This window comes from Xiphophorus couchianus, chromosome 22 (genome assembly GCF_001444195.1).
Source record: "Xiphophorus couchianus chromosome 22, X_couchianus-1.0, whole genome shotgun sequence".
Taxonomy (NCBI): Eukaryota; Metazoa; Chordata; class Actinopteri; order Cyprinodontiformes; family Poeciliidae; genus Xiphophorus; species Xiphophorus couchianus.
The window spans coordinates 9740709-9762989 of record NC_040249.1 but is presented as its reverse complement, the minus strand read 5'-3'; the positions used below and the strand labels follow the sequence as shown (position 1 = coordinate 9762989).

The 22281-nt window shown below is 36.6% G+C and overlaps 1 protein-coding gene across 2 annotated transcripts in view; it reads left to right on the top strand.

The window, feature by feature from the left end:
- The first annotated feature begins 12609 nt into the window (after positions 1–12609).
- Positions 12610–22281, top strand: part of LOC114138396 (protocadherin-15-like) — a 175653-nt gene continuing 165981 nt past the window's right edge. The window contains exons 1-2 of one of the 2 annotated variants that reach the window (XM_028007618.1): positions 12610–13107; positions 14114–14204. The gene's annotated coding sequence lies outside the window, so the exon portion shown is untranslated. The remainder of the gene's footprint in view (positions 13108–14113; positions 14205–22281) is intronic. The other variant, XM_028007619.1, reaches the window with a different exon arrangement.

Below are 22281 nucleotides of genomic sequence, written 5' to 3'. Positions count from 1 at the left end.
ATATCTGTTATGTAAGCTGCTGTCATCATGGTCACCAACCACTTCCAGTATGGGCCCAATCACCCCACAGAAAATGCTGGGTGACTAAATGACGTGTCAGTTTACATGAAAGAACATAAGGAACATTTTGTTAAACAAGGCTTTGCCACAGTTTTTTCTGCCTATGAGATGTCTTGAGTGACATAAATCCAAAATGTGTCAGAACGCATGGTTTCAGTTTCTAATTCATTTTTATACAGCAATTTTCTTGTTAGATGTTGTAATGATACCTCTAGAGGGCGCTGTTAATTCATTGAAATCTGATCAAACTGATTTCATCAGAGGTACATTATATTAGGTAACAAAATAAGCAATCAGAAAGAAGAGTAAACAAGCAAGAGTTTAATTCAATTCAAAAAAAGAAACGCCTGTACATTCATCACACACATGGATTTCAACCATTTCTTTTCCAACCATTTATTTCTGTTGATTTTGGCATACAGCATATAATGCCATAATGCCATGACGCCATGCTAGGTGTTTGGGTTTAACTCAAATTTGTTTTGTAAATATGTTAACTGAGAGTCTTTTAGTCCTGCATAGTCAGCATATTTTGTCTATTTCAACTTTCTTTTCTCTCAATAACCTACATAAAAATAAGTTTGCATAGTTCTTGTAAAGACGTTGTGTCTGCTAATGCTTAGACAGTGGCCACCACTAGGTCTGAAGTGTTTACAATATAGTTTGTTCTGTGCAGGCTGCCATAGGCCAGAAGGCGCTGCAAGCACTCATCCAAACATTAACAATTGAATTTTTTCACTTCAAGCTCCATGTCTACTTTCAAGCTGGTGTTTTATAAATACTTTTTTTCCAACCAGTTAATTTACCTTAAAGCCATCATACAGGCCAAGGTGACACTAGTAACTGTTGAGTGCCTAAAGTCACCTTCATAGTCATTTTGGGGAAGAAGAAAAAAACCAAACACCATCTGTTTCTTTCCATAAAATGTTTTCGGCAGAAAGAAAAATCTTTTTTTGGCAAAACAAAAAAAGACTTAGGCCCTTATTGTGGAAAGGTGACTATCATATATGAGCAGGAAACGTGCACTATATATTGCTACTTTTTAAAATATATCATCAGTTGTTGTTTAAAAAGAATACTCCCAAGTTCAGTTTTTTTATTTAAGTTTTTTTTTCATTGATTAACCATGGTAACCACTGATAGCTGTTTGCCCTATAAACACTGATGGAAAAGTTCTCTTGCCACCTACATCAGCTCCTCAAAGCGATTGCTTCCTTTTTATTAAAGGGGCTAAAAGCTGTGTGCCTGTGCGCGTTGCTGTTGTCAACACGGCACAGAAATGAAAACAGCGTTTCAGAAGGTCATGTTAGGAAGTGTGGGAGTACTTCCTCTCTCCACCTCCCTCGCTCCTCACTGTGAGGGAGGTGGAGAGAGATTGAGTGTCTCAGGGAAAAGCCATCAACTGGCCCCACCACCACCCACCCCTCCCATTTTCAGCTCAGTGCACTCTTTAGCAGAATAATTGATAGTGCCTGTGAGATACAGGGAGACTGGGATGAAGATGTCTCAATCCCTGGGCTGCAAAACAAGAGCTATGAGAAAGGCTGGGCCAGCAGAGAGAACAACACATGAAGTATTTAATGTTATGTTCAAATAAAAATAAAGAGATTGATAAATGGCTGTAAAGCAAATCAGATATTTCTTCTTTTTTGTCAGCAGTGTTGGATGTAGCAAATTCTAAACCAAGCAGATAAAATTATGTAGACCTTCTGAAATATATTAGTGCCACTTTAACTGTCCCACTTTTTTTCTTCTGTAGTGCCATAGACCAACAGAGAGAAATGCAAAATTGTAGTGGAGGATATCAATTCTTTATTAGAAATGTTCTGGAAATTGTGGCGTATTTACGTCAAAATTTAGTGCAACCAAATGCTGTAAGAAGGTATCTAACTAATCAAGTCCACTTGTATGTAACTGAATTTCAAATAAATCCAGAAGTTATATAAAGGCCTCAAAAATTCATTGGAGAACAGTCTTTATAAGGAACAAACAGCTTCATAAAAATCAAGAAACCCAGCAGACAGGTCAGGGATAAAGCTAGGAAGAAGTTTTAAGGGGAGTTTGGTTAGAAAGTAATGTTTTAAGACTTGAACATATCACAGAGCACTACTCATGCCATATTCTGAATGTTGAAAGGTTATGGCACAACTGCATGCCTAAAGACATCACCATGTACCTAAACCTACAGGCAAGACAAGGAGAGCAACACTCTCAAGCGGGCTATGGTAACAGTTTAGGAGCTGAAGAGCTTTTCAACTTAGGCGATAGAATTTGTGGACAGGACAAATGACCTTTTCCAAATAATCAGAACCAATTTAAAAACTCAATGGTTTTGTATTATTGTTGAGATTGCAACATTTAAAACGACTGAACAATGGGTTTTTAAATAAAACATCATTTTAAGTGGAGTGGAGAGAGGCAGAACACTGAAGAGTTTGTTGTATGATTTCAAGGCAGTGGCTGCCTTGTTTCCTCAGTTTCATCATGCTTACAGTACCTTGTGTTTCCCCTTCTAGTGCTACTGGATCTGCTTCATCTCGCTATACTGAGGAAGTGCAGCACTAAGTAAGACTTCTTTTTTGGTTTTGTTTGAAACGGCCTATTTTTCCTCTGGGTTTGGTGTTTCGCTTCTTAACATCTCATATATAGAAGGCTAGCTGTCAAACGTGTTTTTCCTTCAAAAGCGCATCTTGATTAGCATAAAATATTTTTAAAAGGTTCATTTTGTCTTCTTTTCTTCCAGCATCTTCTTAAATATTTCTACTGCTAACAGTAATAACAACACATGAAGAAATTGCTGACCTAAAGTTTATTCATAGAACAGACAGGACAAGAGTGTGAGGCAAAGGAAAAAGACATGACGGCTGTTTCTTTTGATTAATACCACGATAATAAAGAATGTGCCCAGTAATTTCTTTTTCTAAAAGTGACTTTCTATTTTATGATATTGTCACAGAATGCAAAGGGTAGTAGAGTGGGAACCAGTTCATGGATATAACAAGAGATACCATTCATTCTTTTGGAATAAATATAATTCTTTCAGACGTCAAAGGCTACAGGAGCTCAAACAGACAGTTTCAGTAGGAAAGTTATATTTTTGGCTAGGGTTACAGTCCCAAATACACAAATAACATACTCCACTTTGGATTCAAGGATTCCTCAAAGATGCAACCTTTTTATTTGTCCACTTGCGTGATCATAATAATTCTATATTATTATGAACGTGCAAAATTAATGAAGATAGAAAGTTGCTAAAGGCCAAAATTTATTTGTCTTTGGGTCTCTGTACATAACTAAAAATATCTTTCGTCAATAATATACACTCTTTTTAAAAAGCTATTTCTTCACTCAAAGTACCCCAGTAAAGGGCAAAGACATCCAGTTCTCAACTCGAACTGACAGCAAAGAGAAACAAATGAGATGCTGGAAAACAAGGCCCCACTGTGGTGGGACTGATAAACCTCCAGGCTAACTCAAGAGAGGGATGAGAGGGGGGAGCTCCACCATCTGCCAATTAAATGAGGAGAAAATTAATGGGTAAACAGTTTAATTTAGGATCAAATAAGGAGGATAGGGTTGAGAGCCCTGCAGGGATACATCATAACATTGCAACCATGACCACCACCCTGTTGCTTTTAACAGACTTCACCAACATAAAAAATATATATTAACACCAAATATTCCTTTTAGCATACTGCTCTTTATCATTTCCACTAATTCTATATAATTCAAAGACATTTAGAAAACAAAGTACAAAGCAGATACTGTAAGTATGTTTTTCTTTTGCTTTCCAGTAGTGTTGCTACCAGCTATTTGTGTTTGTTTTTGGGGGAGTGAAAAGTGACTGGCATTGTTGACCTCTCTTTGCGGATGGTTGAATGCTCCAACGGAGCTATAATGGCTGTGCATTGATTTTTGTTCATCTGTGTATATTGTGCTTCTACATAGTGAAACAGCCATGTGCATTAAGCCAGCAGAAAGCTTCTGAGCGTTGCCTCGTCAAAAAACCTTTAAAACGGAATTCACTTTAGAGTAAGAGCCCAGCAGCTCTGAGGTGATTTCCTTTCATCACTGGACTTAAGCACTGATGAGCTCTGTCTGCACCGAACCTCTCTGTCTGAGTGTGCCCTCAAGACAGCTTTTACATAAAGTGTATTTGAAATGTAGTACTTAGGGAACGCCTGTGAAAAGAACCATCTGTATATATCCCCATAGTTCCAAAAAATAAATAAAATAAAATGACTGAATTAATGCTTTTTTTTATGGCCACAGTTTCCATCTGATCTAATGTGCTAACATTACTGATGCATAAATGTTCATTCCCAAAAGTATGCATGAAACATTGCTCTAGATGTGCAATTTCTGCCCCAAAGTTGGCATATTTTTTGAGTAAAGCCATAGAAACCAGCCTTCCTTTGATTTAAGTAAGATGTGACAAAAGTATTAATTTTGCTTCATTTATTTTATTTAAAATACCATCCAAAGAGGAAAATGGTGACCATTTGCTTTTTCTTTGCTCTGAAATGTTCTGACTCAACAAATTCTAAAAATAATCTTTAAGTTAATTTACATAATCTCTTCTATGAGTTATGCAATTTGAATCTAACATAGGTATATGAGGCTGAATGAGAGCAATGATAAGGAAATAATATGTTTTGATGGGAAGGCCTGGTTTGCTGCATCTCTGGGGGACAAAGGCTAGCAGGGAGTGTGAAGATGCCAAACAACAGACTGAGGCAGGACATAAATCAAATCTCCCTGGAGATAATAAGGCTTGCAGCAATACACACACATCCACACTGCATTTCCAGGGGTCTGCAGAGGCTTCAGCACCTCAGTCAGCAGGTTAATGACTTTCAAACTCTGCTTGAGCCGAAGGACACTGCAGTAATTACAGGATTTGACTTTAATTTAGATAGCGATGTAGAATGTTTAAGATTTTGGGAAATTTTCTGTCACATACAGTATTGTGAAAATGTTTTTCTTTACTCCTAATTTACACTTTTCTAAGGCAAAGCATGTAAATTTGTATGTGAACGGGTAAATGGCTGAATGTAATGTAAAGTGCTTTGGGATCCTCTGTACTAGATGAAGCGCTATACAAATATAGGCCATTTACCACTTACCACTGGCCCCATACGTTTTTGTAATGTTTTAAAGTATACTTAATTAAGACTGACATATAAGACCATATTGTGGTCTGGGGGCCTCAACAGAAGTTGTACCACAAAACATGTAAAAAAAAAAACACACAACACCATGCCTCATTCAGATCATAGTTCCACAATAAATACTCAACAACAAATTCCAATTACAGATCACTTTGTCCTTTCACATCATTCAAGTCAAACCACAGAGATCACAGGCTGTGCTTACACAGCCTTCACTGTGATTACAGTTCCATAGACAGAGATTTACAACTCGGTATTCACCTCAGCAGTGCATAGGACATATGGGGTTATTCCCAAAAGGCTGAGTTTATGTCACAGTCTTCATTCAAGCTGTGGATGACAGAGCAAAATTCTGACCTGATCAGAGGTTTAGGGAAGACCTTCATAGATTGAAAGTGAAGTCAACAGTATCATCATTGTCTAATCATTTCTGCTGCTTGTGTCATAGATGGGAAACCATTTTTGTACACTCTTACTGGTCTTTGTGCATCAGGGAGTGTCCCCTTTTCCTATGGTAACTTGTAAATACAACAGTAAATGTGGCGGTTCCTCCCTGATTCTACTCATCTGAATTCTGAAGTTCACTTGCTTCCACTTTTATGTCAGTTAACAAATATTTTCAATAGATTGTTTAATAATACAAATAAAACATTTTTGTCAAGCATGTTTATAAATTTTAACGTACAAATAAAAGTTGAAATGTGCTTAGTCCAGAGTTAAATCATAATAATAAGATCAACCATGAAAATATAAATTGGGAGGTCAGTGTTGCTCTGCTGGCTAATGGGTTTAACTGCACATTGGCCCCCTAATGAAATTCTGCTTGGGAGACGGACATTTTGTTCCTGTTATTGATGATGACAAATCATATTATGCCATAAATAATACAGGAGATTAACACCACAAATGCAGTCTGACAGCTAATCGTTGTATTTTGGAGATTTATCAAAATAATTGTTTTCTGCAAATAACACTTTAAATACCCGGATGGAATGAGGTTGACCTGTCATTTTTGAATCAGCTTTTTTTTTTTTTAAAGAAGGCAGCCTTTGATCTAAGGCAAAGCATAAGCATTTTCATCTCTGCACATTTCCTTATATCCCTCCAATTATGAAGGGCTGCTTTTCATCCACTGCCTTCCACTCCAGTTTATCCTTTGGAATCCAAAAAGGTTCTGGGGCCAGATGGGGTAATCCCTTCACTGTGTCTGGTTTGCCATGAGGTTTTATCCAGTTAAACTTGCCTGGAAAATCCCCTCCCTATCAAATATCGTAAGAAAGCTGTTTACCTGCCTTTCTCTATTCTGATCACGTGATTCAGAACATGCAAAGATGGCTCATCCACACTAAGCCCTGGGGTCAATTCCTTGCCTGTAGCATAAAGTCTTTTAGTACAGTGCATTCTGCTTCTGCTTTAAAGAAGTATTGATTAAGTTTAGAATAGAGTTGTTTTTCTCTGTTTCTCATGGCTAACAGAGCTTTTTTCCTTCCTTTCACTAAGCAAGAGAAAGGAGGAAAAATGAAGTGCAAAAACAACCAATTTCACTCCAAAACAAAACAAACAAAAACAGTAGACGCAGTCAAGGATTCAAATGCACATTGGATGCTTTTGAACAAAGGAGGATTTCTGATATACATAGAAGTCTTTAGTTCTAAATTAAATTGAACAAATTGAGATTTAGTGTGAGGTGATGACAAGAATCAAAGGACAAGAAGGTACATACACAACAAATACCTTGTGACAAACTATGACAATTAGCAATATAAGATTGCAAAAAATACTATGAATTGAAATGCAAAATATACAAATGTAAAAAAAAATTAGCATTAAGCAAACATTTGTCCTTTCGATACAATTCTGTCAAGTTTTTCAAGCACCTGTTTTTTTTAAATAACCAGGACTGTGGGTCAAAATGTCTGTAAATGAATAAAAATGTCTTCTTTTGATTCTTATTGGGTGGCTGGACTTTTTATTCAAATATTCATATTTTGTTATGTAGATTAATAGCGACAAAATTGAGATGTTTTTTATAATAATGGTTGAAATCGTGAGTTGTTTGAGAATAATGTTAGAATTTTTTCTATCATTTTTGTTGATACAATACAATTTTTCAACACAAACTATATATCCTACTTTCACAAAATAGAACCAAAAAATAGGACACACATCACACAAGACAAGCTTAATATAATGTGCAGAAAGTCTACCACTTTTACAAAATGAGAGCAAGAGTAATATTCTTTATGCAAATTAGGACAGCGTTTTTAATGTGAGATAGCTGTTCAGCTCTAGCAGGGTGTAATGAATCATTCAAAGCACCACTGAACCTTTCTGCATTATAAAAAAAAATACCCATATCTGACATTTCTATCTACATAACAAAAAGAGGGACAGTGACTTGTCAGAGAAAGAGAAATGTGTTTTATTAATTAAGAACTAACTGAAAGATTTGTGGTTTGACAAAGTGCAGCATGTTGACCCATTAAGCATGAAATTCTCTCTGGGTAATTGCTGTTGTTTCCCCCTAAATAGCAATGCTTCATCCTTTACATTTGTTGCCCACTGGATATGTTACAAAAGCAAAATGGGTTTTAATTTTAGTAAACACTTGTCTAAAGTCACGACCAAAGCCATGATTTAACCAGACAGAATGAGTTTTTTATAATTCATCTCAGTGTTTATGGACAGTTTAATAACTCGCATGAAAATCAATAAATGACTCTGCAAGTTTTACTTTATTTTAGTTTTCTTTTTACATCAGAATAAGCTTGTGTTTTTGCATAATAAAGTTTTATCCTCTTCCAGACAGTGATTAATCATGTTCAATATTGTTAAGGAGCACAGTCATTTAGCTTATGAAGAAAAACACAAACCTCTTATTGACTGTTTTACATTCAAATATCCATTGTTACTATGTGGTCATGCATCAAGCTGAATGTCACACATCTTTTTGATGTAGTACAACACCGAGCTTGCCCTTGAGCCACACCTTCTCAGTGTGTAGTGTCCTTTTGCTGCTGGCTCTTACTATTGTTCATGAGAATTTTCTGGCACCCAAGGGTATACAGATGGGAAACACCTCACATAGCCCATTTGTTAACTTCAGCTTTTATTAGTCAGCTTTGTGGCACTTGTACTCAGTGTTTTTTCTTAGGTCAGAGGCTATGAGCCATATTTTTTTGTAGGGAATATGAAACATCTCCAAATGTGCAATTTATTACAGACATGCCATTTTTTCCCTACTTTTAATCACCACTTGTGTACTTTACAGCATGAGTTGCATTCATTGATCTTGCAGGGCACATTTTCCTTTGTACACATATTATGTCCTGAATTCCTCCCTCTTGAATAATACACAGGGGGGTTTTGTGTAGAGTTCAGCATCCTTGCCAAGGACACTTTCATGTGTGGAACAGAGTAGCCAGGAATCAAAAACTGACTTTCTAATTATTGTGAAAACCTGCTCATCCTCATAACCCCCAAATTCTCCACCACCCGCAAGCCCTCCATGTTCCCAACACCACCTGCTTCCCAAGCAAAATTGCACAAACTTTGCTTTATTTTTCCTACTTTTTTCTTTTACTTTTCTTCCTACAACCTCAGCTTAACTTGACAGATTGTTTTGTGTGTACCTGTGTTTAACACAATCAAGAATAAACATAGAATAAAATGAAATAAACCTAGATTTGATGAGTTGACCTAATGGGACAGAATTTTCCTTAGAGTAAATAATGAGGACCCTTTTTTCTAAACATCTGTATTCCTTTATCTTTTTAATATTTCTCCAGTTTTTCAGTTACAAATGACAAACTTATAATCTTGCGTGCAGTAATTCTAGATTCATCTTTTATTCAAGGCATTCAGTTTTGATACATGTACATGTATTACTGCATTTTATCAAGCAAAATTAAAAATAAAATTTAAAAAATCTTACTTTAAGGTTGTCTCGTGATGGTATATTTGCTAACTCAATTGATTTTTATTTACGCCACAGTTTTAATTTTATCCTCCCACAGTTCTCTAAATCATCTCAGTCCTTAAACACGGGGACGGATCCGGATTTCAGAATAATTTTGCAGAGTTGAGGGGAAAAACAAACAACACATATTAATTCCTAAAAAGCAAGTTGATAAGATTTGAAGTTTACAGATAAGAGCTTATTGTTGGAGAACATGGTCCAGGAAGACTCTACAAGTAATAACACAGCCCTACATATAGATTTGGAATTTATATTTAATGGATATTTTGTTTAGCACGATTTACAGTGAACAACAAGTGATCGATTTTACCTGATATGTGCTTTGGTAAGCACTCTGAGGAATTTGCAAAATCTGCATAAAAACAAGGTTCAGTAATCTCAATAATGCTCTTTTTTTTTTACATTTTCTTATGGAAAAGGGCTCTGAGGTGCTGAACTATTGAACCAACTTAAATTTAGTCGCAGACACGTCTGGGACCTGATATTCGGCACAAAATGGAAATGTGACACAGTAAATAGATTTCTGGCAGCTGCCTGCATGAACTATATGTCGATCACTAATATATCGGAGACAATGTAAAGTCAGTCAGTTCAATAGAGGGGTGCTAAGTTGTTAAAAAATACTATTTGATTTAAAATAGGGTAAAACCATCATTTTTACAGAAGAAAAAACAAGATTCTTCTTCTTCTTGCTTAGGTGGAGAAAAATCCCTGCACTGATAATACAGTGCCTTATAAAAGTATTGATCAGTTTCATTTTTTTTAAAAATTGCAAACAGAATTTATTTATTATTTCATTTTGTGGGGATTTCAGTGAACAAAAAGCATCACGAAGAGTCATGAACACAGTACAGGGATGAAGCTGCAGAGAAGTATAAAGCAAATATTGATTATAAACCCAGTTTTGAAGGACTTAAATAATACCCTCTGCTCCTTTAGCAGAAAATCCAAAGAGTATGGCACAACTTCAAACCTAACAAAACAGGACCATCCAACTAACAGCCTGGGCAATAAGAGAAATTATCAAAGAACTATGGTAAGACTAACTCTGAAGGAACTCAAGAAATTCACAGCTCAGATGGGATAATCTGTCACAACAACAACTATTAGTCATGATCTCCTCAAATGTGGCCTTTACGCAAGAGTGGAATGAAGAAAGCCACAAGTCATGCGTGGGACATGGAACCAGGTCCTCTTGTCACATGAGACCAGAATTGTACAATTGTAGTTAAGCTACATGCAAATTAGTATGTGTGTTGTTTGAAATTCACACTGCACATCGCACCAAATACAAAATCCCCAATGTGAAACATGATGGTGGCAGAATCATGCCCTGGGGTTGCTTCTCTTCAGTAATGAAAGAAAAGGCAATCCAAGTCCAAGTATACATTTGCCATTGACAGGCCATTTGCTAAATACAGGGCAATTCTGGAAGAAAGTTTGTTAGAGGCTATCAAAGTCTATTAGAGTGGGACGGAAGTTTGCCAAAGACTAAACATACAGCCTTGATCTACAATAGCATGGTTAACATCAAAGTATATTCATCTGTCAGAATGGCCCAGTTCTGACTCAGTTCCAATTGAGACTTTAAAATTATTTATGTATTATTTACTATTTTGCATAGAAAAGTATGATAAAAATTCAGTCTGTACTATAAATGTGCTAAGCTAGTAAAATATATCCTAGAATAGTAGCAGATATAATTAAACAAACAGGCAATTCTGCAAAGTTTTAAGGAAAAATGAAAATAAATGCAACCCACTGTTTTCAGACATTTTCCATCCATCCATCCATCCATTTTCTGTTCACCCTTGTCCCTAATGGGGTCGGGAGGGTTGCTGGTGCCTATCTCCAGCTACGTTCCGGGCGGGAGGCGGGGTTCACCCTGGACAGGTCGCCAGTCTGTCGCAGGGCAACACAAAGACATACAGGACAAACAACCATTCACACACACACTCACACCTAGGGAGAATTTAGATAGACCAATTAACCTGACGTTTTCAGACATTTTCTCTTATAAAATTTGAACACCATGTGCTGTTTTCCTTCCACTTCACAATTCAGCATTTAAATCTATTGTTGTAACATGACCAAATCAAAGCAATCAATCTCATTTGTATAGCACAGTTCAGCAACAAGGCAGTTCAAAGTGCTTTACATCATAAAAACACAAGAACAGGTAGTCATTAAAACAACATGCGGCCAACAAATGTGAAGTGCCACCATCAAAATCATCAATACACAAATAAGCTGGTCAATGCTTCATTTATCATGGTTTAAAAGACACTCCTAAACAGGTGGAGTTTTAGCCTTGACTTAAAGGAATTCAGTGTTTCAGCTGTTTTGCAGTTTTCTGAAAGTTTGTTCCAGATTTGTGGTGCATAGAAGCTGAATGTGTCTTCTTCATATTAAGTTCTTGGGATGCAGAGCAGGCCATAACCAGAAGACCTGAGTGGTCTGGAAGGATGGTACAACAACATCAGATCTTCAGCAAAACGTTCAATGGATATAAATAATTTTGCATTGCAATGCATTATGTTAAAACACATTGCACTAACATCAAAATAAATGAAATGGCACAGTTTGATGAAAGGGTAACACACAAATTAGAGCTACATCATGGTGTTTTCAATCCAGGTCAGGAAACATGTAAACTACATGATCAAGGTGACACTATTATCACCTCAAAGAAAGACAACAGGGACGAACAATTCTGAATAAATGTTTCTCAATAGAGCAAATTTCAGGTCTTATTTGTCCAAATAAGAAGAAGCTGCTTCTAGGTCAGTCGAGCAAAAAACACAAGAACAACAAAAAAAGAGAGAAAAACAAAGTATTTTGTTGGTGGTCAGTTCATAAAATATACATTTAGCACAAAGCTTGTTAACTTACCAGGAGAAGAGAAAACCGGACTTCACTTTTAAGCTGAAGTGAAAATTGTAAATTGGAGTAACAAATGGTCTGTAGAAGAAGATCTGAAGTCTGAAGATGACAAAAGGACTTTGCAGAACGAAACACACACAAAAAAAGGGCGAGGAAACAGCTGTGGGGTGGCATAAAAGCAAAGTTCAATTGCATTTGTCCTGTTGAGAGGAAAATGTCAGAGTAAAAATTATAACATTTCTACAGAACTTAATTCAAAATAAAACTGCCATAATGTAATGTTGACCTGTAACTTGAAATGAAACCCCAGACATATATATATATATATATATATATATATATAGAGAGAGAGAGAGAGAGAGAGAGAGAGAGAGAGAGAGAGAGACAAATTTATCAATTGGGAGGTGATAAATTTAGCATAAATCATGATGAAAATCCCAAGCTTCAGTTTAACTTTGGGTGGCGCCAAAGCACAAGAAATGAGGTGGTGGGTGTCCAGCCAGCCCAAGCTGTCGATAAATACACCGGGAGATTTCGCTTTACGTCTCTGACCGTCTCCACATCGCGGCTGGATGATGTATGGATCCATTTAGCGGGTAGTCGGATTTGCCACCCATCAGCAACGGGGAGTGGGCAATAGATATAAGGACAGATATCTCAGTAGTTTATTGTTATTTTCATTTGCACTGGAAAACGTTAACATTTGGTCACTGGGCTCCTCTGCTTTTAAAAAGAGAAAAGAAAAAGAAAAACATGAACATGGACAACTTTGTCATCTGCGGAGGAGAAAGTGAACTGCACGCTTAAAGTGGGGGGAGATCACAGTTTGTGAGAGCCAGAGCTGCGATCCCCTCGGATTGAAGATTATGTTGGGTTGACGACGTCTGAAGGACACCGAGAACGGGATTAGGTCGTGTGCAGTCAAACATACTTCTCATTATTACTGCGTGTTGTCCTCTGAAAATTTGCGCAATAACCTTTGATGACTTGGAATATAGCGGCTGCGCCCGTAAGGTAAGAGAGGATCATTTAAGTCACTGATTAGTTTTCTTAAAGCTGTGTAAATTTGTTATATGAAAATGTGCTGGATAGAGAAATTAAGTAAAAAAAAAAAAAAAAAGCCAATGTGGTTGTTGTTTTTTTCGCTCTTCCAAGCTACACATTTGTCCTATTGCATTTATGTGCAAAACTTGCAGATGCAACAGTGGAGCTCACCCTTAAAAAGCATAGAGCAACTTTAGCCAGGGAAGCTGAACGCATTCTAGATTCTGCACGTCCATATCTGTATAATTTGCAGAATGTATGAATGTTCAGAGTGGCTATGCAGTTGATGTTTTGTCCTGCCTCTTCTCTGAGCTGGGTTACCAACTCATATGAAAATTCACCTTCTCCACTAACAAATGTGATTTGGACGTGGCATCATTTTCAACTGTCCACACTGCAATAGATGTCATGTTTTCAGAAAATTGTAAACGGAGACATCATGCTGCAAAGAAAATGTGACATTAGCCAGATTAATTAGCAGGCTACGTTCCTTTTATACTTTAAAAAACAAGAGTTGATACGCTTTCATAATTAGTGCCAAAATATTATTACAAGTATAAATTCAGTAGACTGCTGATTTTTCATGTGGTTCATATTGCAAAAATTTTTGCATTCAGATTAACTGTGTCTTAGCGGGAAGAATAGTGATCTCACAGTTGCTGGTTTGATTCCATCTTCCTCCTGCCACATCTTCATGCCCCTCTGGAGACCCAAGTTACCTACCGATCTGAGTATCAGTGTATGAATTTGTGTGTATTTGGGTGAATGCGTAAAACTTCTTTGAGTAGCAGCATGACGAGAAAAAAAAAAAAAACTACATAAATTCACCTAACTTACCTGCAAGATTTTGTGAATGTAAACCCACAACCAGCTCCGACTGATAAGATCAGCTCTGTTTGAGCTTTTTAGAGCCCCTTATATTTATTATTATTTCCCCAGTGTGCCACATGTTCTAATTTGACTTTATTTGTGTTAGGGCAAGCTGTTGGAGGTTGGCAAGCTTTCATCTGGCTGGACACAGTCATGCTGATGTTGTCTCCTGGAGCATGTGCACAGTGCTTCTAACAGTGAGTGAATCAGGGAAAAGCCACATGATCCAATTAGATAATATTTGAGGGATCTGTTTAAAATTCTTTCCTCTTGTTTTCTCCCATATCGTCTGGCTTGCTCTGCTCTGCTCTCACTTACGATATATTTATTTATTTATTTATTTATATACGTGTGCGTATGTGTGTGTGTACTACCGCTTCCAACGTTTGGGCAACGGTTTAGAAGTGTGTGGGGAATATTTAAAAAGCCCTGCTGCAGGATGTCTTCCTCAATCTAGGGTTGGCCTGTTCTTTCCAGAGGCACACATTTGGGAAATGAGAGATGAAGAGCAGCGTGGCTCAGGCCAGTCAGAGTCCATTTATATTCTGCCTGAGTCCCGCTCCATAGGCAGCCCATTGTCGTGGCTCACTCAGTGGGGTAGTCTTTAGAAAGAGGTTAAAAGCCAGCATGTAAATAAATAAACGTGAAAACTAATAAATAAATGAATTTTGATTCGTTGTTTGCCCACGTAAAATTACGTACATGAATCAAAACAGCGGAAAACAGCATTGCAGTATTACTAAAAGTGTAGTTTTCTATTTCATTCTATCTAAGTTATACATGTATTTAGTAGCATAAAATGAAGATGTGATCTGTGCAGTCCTTGTGTTTGTTGATTGTGATTTGTACGGCTATTTTGAGTGATAGAGCCATTTTTTGGGGTTTTAAAAAGTAGATTGAAAGCTGAGGTTGAATCCTAAACACAGTTTGACCTTTACAGATTTCGTAATTATATGAAATGCTCAAATGTCACCACTTGGATTTCACTAAAGCCACTAAGCCTCTTATTTGACAATTACCACATGATTGATTATGTTTTAGCTGGCATAAAGTTATTTATCAACAGCTAACGCAGAGTATTCTCTCATTTATTTTTATATTGAGAGACACATTCTGTGGAGGAGGAAAAAATTTTAGTCTGTTTAAGAAGGGTCAAATCATTGGCTACTTGTTGCAGACGTTCTTTTGTTGTTGTTTTTTTTTTTGCCTCTGACAAAACAACATGTCCACTTTTGTCCTCTGTTCGGTTTGCCTTTAATTTTATTTCTATATTTAAAATAGCACTAAAATGTTGTCAGTGTGCACGACACATTATTTTTCTTATACTTTGGAGTTTATGAAAGTACACATGCTATATATGGAGCTGTGTGGGGGAGGAGCGGGGAGTGGTGCTTTCTGGGGCAGAAGGTCGGCTGGGAACTGACAGAGCTTTGGGTAAATAGGTGGAGCGTTGTATGAGCAGGTGTTTAGGCTTCCCTGAATGACTGCCACTGAAGATTTCTTCAAATATGCATCAAAGACTCAAAGCAACTCTCTGGGTATGATTTTGATGAAGGAATAGTATTATAACATCATATAAAGCTCAAAAAGTTGATTTTACTTAGTACCACCTCCCCGCCTCCCGTTAAAGAAAATGACTAAACCATACCTCAGGGGAAATTTAACACTTTTTCCATCTGTAATTGTTTATAATTGACAGAGGGAGCTTGACAGATGGGCTTAAATTTGCTATATATTTTCTTATTTCTGTCATGAATCTGAAAACCTTTTAGCAGTTTAGTCTGAGGTAGATTCATTTGGTGCATGTTCTTGTCATTGCATGGCTTGTGAGTTTTCTTGTGCTGCAGCACAGCGAAGACCGAGATAAAAGTATTGTAGAAGCCGCCGTATCCGATTATTTAATTTTTTTTTCTAATGGCTCCTGTGGTTCCTAGTCCATGCAGTTTTTTTTCTTTACTTTGACCTTTTATGTGAAAATATTTAATGAATCAAGTCTAACGGAGAACACTGAACATGTCAAGTGCAAGGGGATGTGTAGGGAGGAACCTTTAATCAACAGAATAAGGTTAACTTTGAAAAATGAATAAACCAACAGTGAAAATTACTTCCCTGATGCTTTGAAGTTTATGGGAAAACCTCAGTTAATCCGAAATAAAAATTTTAAAAGCGCTCCATTCACCCAGTACTTTGCGTTGCTTCACATAAATCCCAAACCTTTTTAATTGTCTCCTTTGTCCCCTTTTAGCCGTCAGCATCTCCGTCTGCCGTACTCTCCACAAGATGAGAAATGTAGTGTTTTTGGTGCATGTTGAACAAAGTTGGTCGACAGAAGTGTGTAAATGCAGACAGTCACGGCCCATTACTTCACCACTGAGAGGTAGTAGCTTTACCACTGAAAATGAGTTTTTGGTCCAGTGAAAGAAATGATTTTTCCCTCCCTATATGTAATAGGATAAACACTTTTACTATAAGTGAAACAAAATGGTACAAAATAATGTGTTTTTACAATTCATAAAACTCTGTGTACAGTACAATAAAATGCTTAAAAATAAATAGACTTTTTCGCTAGAATCATTGCGAAACAATTTAAAGTCTGGCTAAAGTGTTTTCCACTTAGAAAGAGGCCTTGTTTTGGGAACACCATGGAATGTTTTGATATTGAATAAGATATCATAAATAACTCAAATGTGTTTCTTTGAAACAAGTGGAGTACATAGGGTAAACAGAATTTGTGTTGTATTTTTTTTTTACATATTAGAGTAAACATTAAAAACAGGTGGGCTTTAAATAACCCACAGGAACGATCCATCTTGAGTGCAATGTGGACCGGTCCAGCTTTGGGTTAATTTAACACAGCAGTGCTGAGTTGTGGGTTTGACCCACTGTTGAAGTCTATTAATTATTTGACAGTTTAATCATTTGCAAAATGATACATGTTGTTAATGACCTAAAGTGATGCTAATGATTAGAGATGGTAGATGAGCTTTTATTTATGTTTTTGTTCAGGTCCTCCTCCCAGAGAGGCCGGCCTCATGCTTTGATTAACGGGGGGAAAAAAACGCACACAAAAACAAGTGTCGTTTTTAGTTTGATCGTTTGCATTGAAGGAGGGAGGAATTGATCAGTTCTCCTACCACGAAAGGATCAACCCGGACAATATTTCTGCTATTTTTTATATAAGTCAAAACCATTTTTAAAAAAAAAAAATATCTGAAACCTCTCCGCAAGCTTTCTATTTTTAGATTATCGAGAACCACCTCCTCGGAAACTACTCTGGCAGTCTTTTTTTTTTAGCTAAATATGATGCAAGAGTAGCCATGACTCCGACCAAACCAGACTTTCAACCAAAGCAATGTATTATAGTTCCTACTTCGTAAAACCCCCCCCCAAAAAAAACCCTACCAGAATGGGTTTAAATGAATATTCCCTATTTAGGATTACTAAAGCAATACTAATAACGAATCTTTATTATTATTTCAATTCAGCATTGACAATTATCAGATGAATATCAAACATAAACTCCTGTTGTCTCTAAGACTTATTTGCAGACAACAGGAATTGAATAACAGAAGACAAAAAAGTGTAACTTTGGCTATATCTTTAACACATGAAATAATTAAAACAGATAGAATAATAATGATATAGAATTGCTAGAAGCAGAAAGCAGAAATAAGTAAAACAAGAAATGCATATATATTAACTATGTCATGATTATTTACACTGCTAAAGTTCAGTCCCTTCATCATGAACGTATAATTAGGGAAAAAAATTGCAGATTTTTGAAATGTATTGCTTACATTAAAAGGCGATACATTGCTTTTTAATGTGTCTGTGTGTTTATGTTTGGCATAAATACACAGGGTTTTATGTCAGACATAAAACCCTGTGTATTTGATTTAATTCTTGCTATTGTTAAAGTTATTCTCCGCATTCCGCAAGTTCTCAATCAGTATGAAGTATAATTTCTTTTTGTAAGAAATCACAAGCCCAGATGTGCAAAAATACAGGAGGAAAGATAAAAGATGGGACTACCTTCCTGTTATTCAGCATGATCTCATGAAATTCATTTGAACTGAATTACAAGTTTATGCTAAAACATGCAGTTTATTGTCTTGGCTGTGTGTTTAATTTGTTTTTGATGGCTATAGTCTTCTCGAAGTGGAATATTAAAGACATGAGCTGTGCACAATAAGCGTGCAGGTCACAGCTTCCCACTTTGCAGAAGTGATGTCAGATCTCGTTTTTTGTTTCCTGTTTTTATTTCTTGAAGGTTGTTGCCAGATGTTTGGGTAGAAAATTCTCATTGGAACAGAGAAAACACAGTTTCACAATGTGAGTTTAATCTGAGCAAGAGTAGAAAATTCAGAACATTTATCTAGTTAGTAAGCTAAAGTACAAAAAAAAAAGTATCCTAACAGCTCTTTGAAAAGGTCATCAACTTTAATATGATGCAAGAATCTCACAGCTGCTGTGACAGATCTACTGCAAATTCATTTCATTCTATTAATTGCTTTGCAATATTTCTCTCTCTGTTCATCTTAAGAAAGAGCAGAACTTGGACACAGTCATGTTCACTTGGTATGCGATGCAGGGCAGCGCATATAAAGACTTGTCTAAACATTTCATTACTTAAGGTGATGAATGTTTGTGAAATATCTATTCAAAATATAGTTTGCTGTTTTTGATGATTGCTGTTTGGTTGTGTATATATTTGGATTCAAACTCCTGGACAGGATCTCTGCTGATGGATGTGGCGAGAAAAGGGATTGCAGAGTCAGTGCAGTCCTCACGCTCACAGACTGTCAACCTGCCAACACTCAACTGAAACCCCCAAGTGATTGCATACAGACTTTAACGCACTCAAACATGAAGCATTGAGGCTGGGAAAGAAAAAAAAAAAGTATTCTGCCAAAGGCACTGCATATTTTAAAGCAGGGGCAATATTTTTAGTTTTAATCTGCAATTATTAATCCTACTATTAAAAAGCAGGCAGACGCACAGCATTTGATTATATTATGCAGGTAATTTGTTGGTGTGCTGCACCATGCTGATCATTTAAGCCCTTAAGGATTTCATATCCAGATGTTTAGGATGTGGAATGGTGCCAATTTACCCAAATGTTTCTTGTGTCAGTTTGTACCTACCCTGGCCATTGCCTTTCTGTGCAATTCCTCTTGAAAAAAAAAAAAAAGTCTTGCTCATAAGCACAAACTGGGCTTTTTCCACCTGAATTAGATTGTCTCCAGCAGAGTTTTGACCAGGCCAATCAGCAAACAGAAGGAGAAGTTGTGAATGATGATTTTGATTTACTGCACTGTTTTAGAACTATAATCTGCCTGTGGTTTTAACAGGGCTCAAGAACATATCATTTGGAATCCTTTAAGATTAAGCCCTAAGCATGTGCTATCTGGATGGCAATGTGGGATAAGGATTTGCAGTCGCAATCACTTTAATTTGTGTCAGAACATAAACTATGAAAACTATTTTAATTTTACCATTTAAACACTCTTAAAAAAGGCTATGATGAGAGCATCTCTCTTTCCTCCAAATTTGAGGAGATGCTAAAGCAAAAGCCCTTGCCTCCGCGAATTAAATATTTCCAAAAACGTTCTTACATTTGAATGTAAACTCTGTATAACCCTTTCACGTTCAGCATGGACGGCTGGCTTTAAATGTTTTGTTTGCAAAGGAAAATGCAGAACTCCTGCCATGTATTTCAAAGTTAACAGAAATATGACAAGCAGGAGGAGATGAGTGAAATAACATTTCTGGGGATTTTTAGCATCCTCTCATCAATGCTCCAGCTATAGTTCAGGGTTGACCCAAACTGTCCTGTCTCCCTAGCAGAGCCATTATCAGCAGAGAAAAACTAATGCAGAAACGCCCCATAAAACCTCTTCATCTTAGCTTTATCTCTGCAGCCAAAGGGATATAGCCATAGGAAGGAGAAAGTAGAAGGACTGAATCTGAACTGGCTTGTTTGCTTGGTTGAACAACTTTGTTGGCAGACATCCATTGAAAAAATGAAAGAGTCAAAATGACCTTTTCAGAAGTTTATTTATGCAACGCTGATCCAAAACACCATCCACATCATCATCGCACGCCTTCATCAATGAAAAAAAAAAAACAGGTTTAAATAACCTCCGAGTCCCAGTAACACAACACAGTAACAGCATTACAAAAACTGTGGCATAATAACAGATAACGCAATTCACCATGGCAACGGGAGTGAAAAAAAAAAGAAGCCTGAAAGTATGCATTTCTTACCAATGGAATTAGAAATTTTAATGACGGCATCAGGAGAATATCCAAACATATTTAACAAGAAAGGCAGTAATGTTGCTGTGGTACTATAACGAGTTAGCATGGTAGAGAGCAAGTTAATTGCGTGAGTATGATTTAGCAGAAAATTAGTTATATTTTTCACGCAAAACGTATTAACGTGAGAAAAGGAAGATAATTTTATTTGCCTGAACAAAATATCTATCTACTGTAGTTTGGACACCCAAAAATATATGAATAGATTTTTCTTGACAGCTAAAAATGTGATACCGATTACATTATTGCTTTCACTAATACCTGCAATTCTGTGGAGATCTATGAGTCAATAGGGAACCCCACTAACGTACCACAGGACTGTCCATGATTTTCATATAGCAAATATTCAAGCCACAATGATCTACTCTGCAACAGTGGCAGGGCTCTTGTCTACAAAGCTCCCTTGTAAAATAAAATTGTCCTAATACTAAGATAGTTGTGCTTGATACCAATAAGATAATAGAGGAACAGAATAGCTTTTATCAAAAGTAAGTTGCGAGAGTAAATTTACTCAGCATAATGGCTATCTGGCTTTCCGAAACCAAAAACTTCAGAACGTACGTAGGATTTTCACTTATCCCACTTTCTGACACTTGGCCCAGGTGTATTCCAAAACATGTTGTCACAATGGGAGGGATAATGAGACACAAAATAATCCTTTTTGAAATTAATAATGACTTCATGTAACACAAAACCTAATTGTGGAATCCCAGAAGCCCAAATTAGCATCAAAAAGGTCATAATCATATAAAGCATATCAATTCAGTAATGTACTGAAGCTTTTGGATGGCTTGTTACAGGTGCCACCCAAAATTTCTTCAGTCACAAAATGTGTTTGTTTTATGCACAACTGCTTAGACAATTTGGTTTAAGATGAATGTCTTCTCATTCTTACCTTCCACTGTGGTTACACTACCTCCGACTCTAAATCTAATTAAAACTTTAAAACCTTGTAAAGTTAAAGCAAGGTTGTTAAAGGTTAAATGTTGTTGCAAACATGTTTATCTGGATCCATTTGCTTTCCATTGTTGCATACAAATGCATTTTCCCTTCTAAGTGTATGTTATGTATAGGATCCATGTATTCAAATGGATAATTACATGATTTTTTTCTAGATTAAAATGTTGACCTCTCATATTATGGAGGCTGTATCTTTTAGATGGATTTGTTAATAAAACCCTGAACGTGTGGGAGGTTTTATTACAACTCAGTAAAGCTGTACAGCAGCCATACAAACCTTGCAATTCAAGCAAATTCACTGAAACGTACAGTGGTGCTCATGTCAGTTTTTAATTACAGAATTTTATTTTTCTCTATTTTTCCACCATTACCAAACAGAGCATGGAAAAACCATCCAATTAAAAAGTAAATCATTGATCATATTTGACAGTTTATCCAGTGAGCAGATTCGTCTGCTTGTCTCTGTGGATGAGCCCTTGTTCATGGCTGCTGAAGGTGTCCTCATATACTGACAGGCTAGTCCTCTACAAATACACTGCACAGCAAACTTGTATCAGAAAAAAACTGTTCATTTTCTTGATATCGGTTAAATGTGCTCCGCTTTTACAGTTTTAGTTATAAGCCACAGTGCTAAAGTGAATCTTGTACTCCAGAAGGTTCCTGTTGGAGCCTAAGGTGAAACATGCTCTCATGTTGCTTTTATGTTTCCAATTCTAGCTTTAATCTGATTGATTGTCTTTTTGCATAACCGTTCCGTTGCAATTCATTTAACTCTTTTTTTTACCCAAGGCTTTTAAGTACAAATATAGAAATTTTACATCACACGATATGTTAAATAAAAATATGTACTTTGCTGTAATTGAACATCTAAGAGCTGTTCGTGAAATTTACTAGCAGGTCAGTGTCAGGTTTTGTTTCCAGATTTTTTTTAGACAATTGTGGAATTCCTCTGTCTTGTCCCTTTAGCTCTCTGTTTTATTCTGCTTAGTGATGGCT